Consider the following 6,187-nt stretch of genomic DNA (forward strand, 5'->3'; position numbering starts at 1 on the left):
GGGCCCGGCCGGAGCTCCGGGGCGGCCTGGGCTGCTTAACCCCTGTCCACCCCACCCCCCTTCCCCCTGTCTCGAAGGTCCCCGGGCCCAGCGCTGGTCGCGGGGAGCCCCGGCGGCGTCCCCGTCCCTCGCCGGAGGGAGAAGCTCTAATGCGGAGTAGGGGAAGGCTCCAAGGCGGCCCGGGCCGGCGCCCCAGGCTGCTGCGACCACCCCGGCCCTGGGCGCCGCGTTGGTCCCGTCCCCCGGGCCCGGCGGCGGTTCCCGGGGAGCCCCGGCGGCCTCCCCGGAGGGAGAAGCTCTAATGCGGAGTGGGGGAGGCTCTAAGGCGGCCCGGGCCGGGGCCCCAGGCTGCTGCGACCACCCCGGCCCTGGGCGCCGGGTCGGTCCCGTCCCCCGGGCCCGGCGGCGGTTCCCGGGGAGCCCCGGCGGCCTCCCCGGAAGGAGAAGCTCTAATGCGGAGTGGGGGAGGCTCTAAGGCGGCCCGGGCCTGGGCCCCAGGCTGCTGCGACCACCCCGGCCCTGGGCGCCGCGTCGGTCCCGTCCCCCGGGCCCGGCGGCAGTTCCCGGGGAGCCCCGGCGGCCTCTCCGGAGGGAGAAGCTCTAATGCAGAGTGGGGGAGGCTCTAAGGCGGCCCGGGCCTGGGCGCCAGGCTGCTGCGACCACCCCGGCCCTGGGCGCCGCATCGGTCCCGTCCCCCGGGCCCGGCGGCGGTTCCCGGGGAGCCCCGGCGGCCTCCCCGGAAGGAGAAGCTCTAATGCGGAGTGGGGAAGGCTCTAAGGTGGTCCGGGCCTGGGCCCCAGGCTGCTGCGACCACCCCGGCCCTGGGCGCTGCGTCGGTCCAGTCCCCGGGGCCCGGCGGCGGTTCCCGGGGAGCCCCGGCGGCCTCCCCGGAAGGAGAAGCTCTAATGCGGAGTGGGGGAGGCTCTAAGGCGGCCCGGGCCTGGGCCCCAGGCTGCTGCGACCACCCCGGCCTTGGGAGCCGGGTCGGTCCCGTCCCCCGGGCCCGGCGGCGGTTCCCGGGGAGCCCCGGCGTCGTCCCCGTCCCTCCCGGGAGGGAGGAGCTCTAATGCGGAGTGGGGCTCCAAGGCGGCCCGGGCTGGTGTCCCAGGCTGCTGCGACCACCCCGGCCTTGGGCGCCTGTCGACAGAACCCCGGACCTGCCCGGGGAGCCCCGGAGGGGTCCCCGTCCCTCCCCGGAGGGAGAAGCTCTAATGCGGAGTGGGGGAGGCTCTAAGGCGGCCCGGGCCTGGGCCCCAGGCTGCTGCGACCACCCCGGCCCTGGGCGCCGCATCGGTCCCGTCCCCCGGGCCCGGCGGCGGTTCCCGGGGAGCCCCGGCGGCCTCCCCGGAAGGAGAAGCTCTAATGCGGAGTGGGGGAGGCTCTAAGGTGGCCCGGGCCTGGGCCCCAGGCTGCTGCGACCACCCCGGCCCTGGGCGCTGCGTCGGTCCCATCCCCAGGGCCCGGCAGCGGTTCCCCGGGAGCCCCGGCGGCCTCCCCGGAAGGAGAAGCTCTAATGCGGAGTGGGGGAGGCTCTAAGGCGGCCCGGGCCTGTGCCCCAGGCTGCTGCGACCACCCTGGCCTTGGGCGCCGGGTCGGTCCCGTCCCCCGGGCCCGGCGGCGGTTCCCGGGGAGCCCCGGCGTCGTCCCCGTCCCTCCCGGGAGGGAGGAGCTCTAATGCGGAGTGGGGCTCCAAGGCGGCCCGGTGTCCCAGGCTGCTGCGACCACCCCGGCCTTGGGCGCCTGTCGACAGAACCCCGGACCTGCCCGGGGAGCCCCGGAGGGGTCCCCGTCCCTCCCCGGAGGGAGAAGCTCTAATGCGGAGCGGGGGAGGCTCTAAGGCGGCCCGGGCCAGAGCTCCAGGCAGGCGCCCAAGGCCGGCCTTGGGTCCTATAAAGGTCCCCAGGCCCGGCGGGGTCCCCATCCCTCCCCGCAGGGAAAAGCTCTAATGCGGCGGGAGAAAAGCTCTGAGGTGGGGCCTGGCCGGAGCTCGGGGAGGCCCTGCCGGTGCTGGCCCATGCCTGCCCTTGGGCACCTGCCGGCCCTCGGTCCCTTGCCAGGCGGGCCCGGGGCCCGCAGAGCACTTCCCGTCCGGGTCCATTGGAATGCATGGCCCTACCAGATGGCCGCTCTCCGAGGCCGGCCATCTGGTGTGGGGCCATAGGAACGACTGCAAGGACCAGATGGCCGGGCCGCTCTGGAAGTCCGGATGGGCGTCAATCTGAAATCCGTCTCCAGTTGGGTCTATAAGGAGCCCGGGCGGTTTCGCCGAGAGGTCCCCCTCTGTCGCTCCGGGCGCGCGCTTTACAAGAAAGCTCAGTCACCTTCCTGCGGATTACTATAGACAGGGGGGAGAGGGACCTGTCTGCGCGTCCTCCAGGGTATTTTTCGCCGCTGGCTGCCCGGCCCTGGCTCCGGGGCGAAACCACCGCACCTCCCCGGGCCCGGCCGGCCGGGGGGGCCGTGCCCCGCGCAGCGCCCCAGCAGAGACTGGCCTGCTGGGGGCGCTCTGTCCACGAGCACGCCACGCGATCGATTTGGCGCATTTGGTCCGTCTAGGGTTGGACTGCTTGGCCAGCCTCGGCTGTTGTTTCAAGCAATTGGCTTCCACCCGCCTTGGGACCGTGTCGAGGGTATGCCCCCGTCTTCGGGGAGGGGCCCCGCCCCCGGGTGGGCGGCTCTCCCCTCCGAGCAGAGCGAAGGCCGATCAGCCCGGCAGCTTCCCCCAGTGGTCCGATCAGAGTGGACGGGGTCGGGTGGCGCAAGGCTAGCCCCAGCGCGGGTGTGCCTACCGCAAGCCACGACGCGGCCCCTGCTCCGCCGAGCACGTTTCTCCAGCAGCTCGGAACGCACATTCCGCGGGGTGCCGACCCCCTGCGTCGCCGCTCCGGTGGCGGCGCTGCGGGCGAACCCCCTACCGCTCCAAGTTGTGCCTGGGCCCGTCCTCTCCCTCCCACCCACCCCGCGTGGCGTGGCGTAGTGGGCCGGGCCGCCGGCGCCCGCGTGACCGACCGGTCCGCCCCAGGGCCCGACGCTCGGGTCCTCCACCCACCCCCCAGCAGGGCGCGAAGGTCGGCTCCGAGGCGGGCGCGCGGCTCCCCCGTTGCCACCCTCCAGCAGGTGCGGCTACCTGGTTGATCCTGCCAGTAGCATATGCTTGTCTCAAAGATTAAGCCATGCACACGGCCGGTACAGTGAAACTGCGAATGGCTCATTAAGGGGAGGGTGCAAAGGTGACTATTGGGACACATAGCAATAGGCATAACTATCAGAAAAGCAGTTAACCACCAATGACATCACTGGTTAGGCCTCATATAGGAGAGATCATTTTTTAAAAATGTTTTTATTTATTAGCAGATGTTACAGCAAAACACACGTCAGAGCATATTATACAATGGATACACTTTAGTACATAATTCGATTGGAAAACGAGAAGCACAAAGAGAGAAGTCGATGTGTCAGCTTGGTTTGGAACAAAGAATTATAAGTCACTTATTCCATTCAGATGCACTGCTGCGCCACCATTGATGTGTTACTGTCAGATACACTTTCATTCAGATTAACAATGTAACTGTTAAAGTCAGACCAAATATTTCTGGGGTGGGAGTGCACTGGGAGTGTTGTCAAGTATTCTTCCTCACAGGTCCGGGACCAGGTGAGAGCGTTGAGCCATTTCTGATAAGTAGGGGGAGAGGGACTCTTCCAGGACTGAAGTACACACCTCTTAGCTACCATGCAGCTTATGTTTAGGAATTTAGCCACCCGCTTGTTCTCATCAGTGTCCCACACTCCAAACAAGATTCCCAGTGGGTTAGGGTCAATCACTGTGTCGGTAATAACAGTGAGGGTCTTCAAAACCCCATTCCAGAATTCCTCCAGCTTGCTACATGTCCAGAACATGTGTAGGTGGTCTGCACTCTCTGACCCACAGTGGGCACAGATATGTGTATCAGCGCGAGTGAATCTAGAGATCTTGCAGGGAGTGTAGTACAGCCTGTTAAGCAGTTTAAACTGCATGACACGGTAGCGGAAATTAAGGGACACTCTCCTAGTGTGTGAGCACATTTTTTTCAATAAGTGATCGGAGATATCAATGTCCAGTTCATCTGCCCAGTCTGCACGTGCTTTGGGGGGTCGGGTAGGGGTCTCAGCTAGTAGCAGTTTATACAAAGAGGAGACGACACCGCGGGTGCCACTTGAGTTGGCTATGTAGGCGACCGTGGGGGTATGAGGAGGTTCATCATGAAAGGAAGGCCACCTGGTGCGGAAGGCAGCACAGAGTCTATAGTACTCCAGCATCTCAAGGGCAGACCCAGAGTGACCGCTTTTCCATGACTGCGGGCCAATGAACTTCCCATCGGGAAAGAAATCTGGGAGTGCCTGATAGCCCAGAGCCCCCCAGTGTCGCGCCAAGGCCGTGTCGTGTGTGGGCTCCAACCTGGGAAACCCCCAGACGGGAAGCCATTTATAGTAGGGATTAGTTTTGGTCGCCCTGTATAGGAGCCGGCCCCAGGCAGACAATCGCCATGGAATATCAGGGTCATGAGATTGGTCTTGTCAGCAGCTAGGGTCTCCAGTTTGATGTGTGGTCGAATTAGAGGGCTCAGGGATCAGTACGTAGCATATTGGGCCTGTACAGCTGTCCAATATAGCGTTAAGTCCGGCGCCGTGAACCCACCCTTCTCGTACAGGTGTGCCATATCTAGCCATTTCTTACAGACCGCACCACCCGAGTGCCATAGGAACTGTGCACATGCCTTGTGCAATTTCATGAAGTATTGTTTTCCAGTCCAGATTGGTACATTGCTGAAAGACATAGAGCAGTTTGGGGACCAGAACCATTTTAATAAGAGAGAGTTTCCCAGCAAGTGACAGCTGGAGAGAGCTCCATCTAGCCATTTTTGACTCAGCTAGCTGAGCAACGGCCGCATAGTTATCTGTCAGCAGCACAGGCTTGGAGAGGGATATTCGAACCCCCAGGTACCCCCAGGTAATTTGTGCAAGTTTGATGGGGTCGGCTGTGGTTGTGAGGTCACTTCTTATGGTTTTCAATACCCCTGCTTCCCTAGAGATGGCCACCCCGCTTATGTATACCTTGAATGCATCCCAACAGACTCCAGCTGTGGTGTCCTGAGAGGAATTACACTCAAAAAAGGTCTCAATATACGCAAGTATGTCAGCCCTAAATATTATGTCTAAGAGGGCTGCAGACTTGAAACTCCATGTGCTACATGTGGGCACAGGCGATCCAAGCTCCACTGTCAGTGTGACTGGCGCATGGTCAGATAATGTGCGATACCAAGAAGAGGTTGATTCTGGATGAGCTATCGTGTATGGTTGAGTAGTAAGTATATTCACGTAGCTGAGGGCGGAGAGCCCTCCAGATGGCGTGGAGACCGAGTTCTATACTATGTGTGTGCAGTCTACGTGCCGCACGCGACAGTGCTCAGGTCACCGACCCCGATCTGTCCAAACCAACGTCAACGATTAGATTCATATCCCCCCCAGATGATCTGGACCCCCACATAACCCAGTAGGATTGAAGCGATAATATAAAAAAAGTCGGGGGAGTCAGTATTGGGGCCATAAGTGTTGACCAAAAGGTATTCCCTGCCCACCAACGTACAATACAGTATGTCATATCTACCCTTGGGATCTATATAGCTTTTTAGAAGTGTGAATTTGATAGATTTGTGAACCAAGGTGAGGAGCCCCCTGGCCTGTGTGGAATAAGCTGTGTAGAATCTGTGAGGCCCCCAGGATGACGCAATACTCGTGGACAGGTGACCGCAAGCGTGTGTTTCTTGCACCATGAGTATCTTCGCATCATGTCTTTGAGCATAAGCAGTGATCTTGCAAGACTTGGTGTAATTAGCTAAGCCTCGGACATTCCAGGACATTATTTTTGTGGGCATTTCACAGGTCTAGGGAACATCCCAGTAAATATGACCAAGTGTACATGTCCAGCTAGGACCATTTCTGCCATAACGCTCTTTCACGTCGTGCAATGCTGTTTCGCCTCTGCCATTTTCAGTATAAGTTCCCCAAATACATCCCTCCCCCCAAAATCCAACAACCGCTGGTAGTGTCCCTCCCTACCCCCCGCCCACAAAAGTCAACAAATCCCCTCGACCAGGTGTGGGCTGACCCACCCCAACATGGTCCAACCATACTGTAGGCCCAACAGGGG

The sequence above is a fragment of the Ambystoma mexicanum genome, chromosome 6p (assembly GCF_040938575.1).
Source record: "Ambystoma mexicanum isolate Mex_15411 chromosome 6p, UKY_AmexF1_1, whole genome shotgun sequence".
NCBI lineage: Eukaryota > Metazoa > Chordata > Amphibia > Caudata > Ambystomatidae > Ambystoma > Ambystoma mexicanum.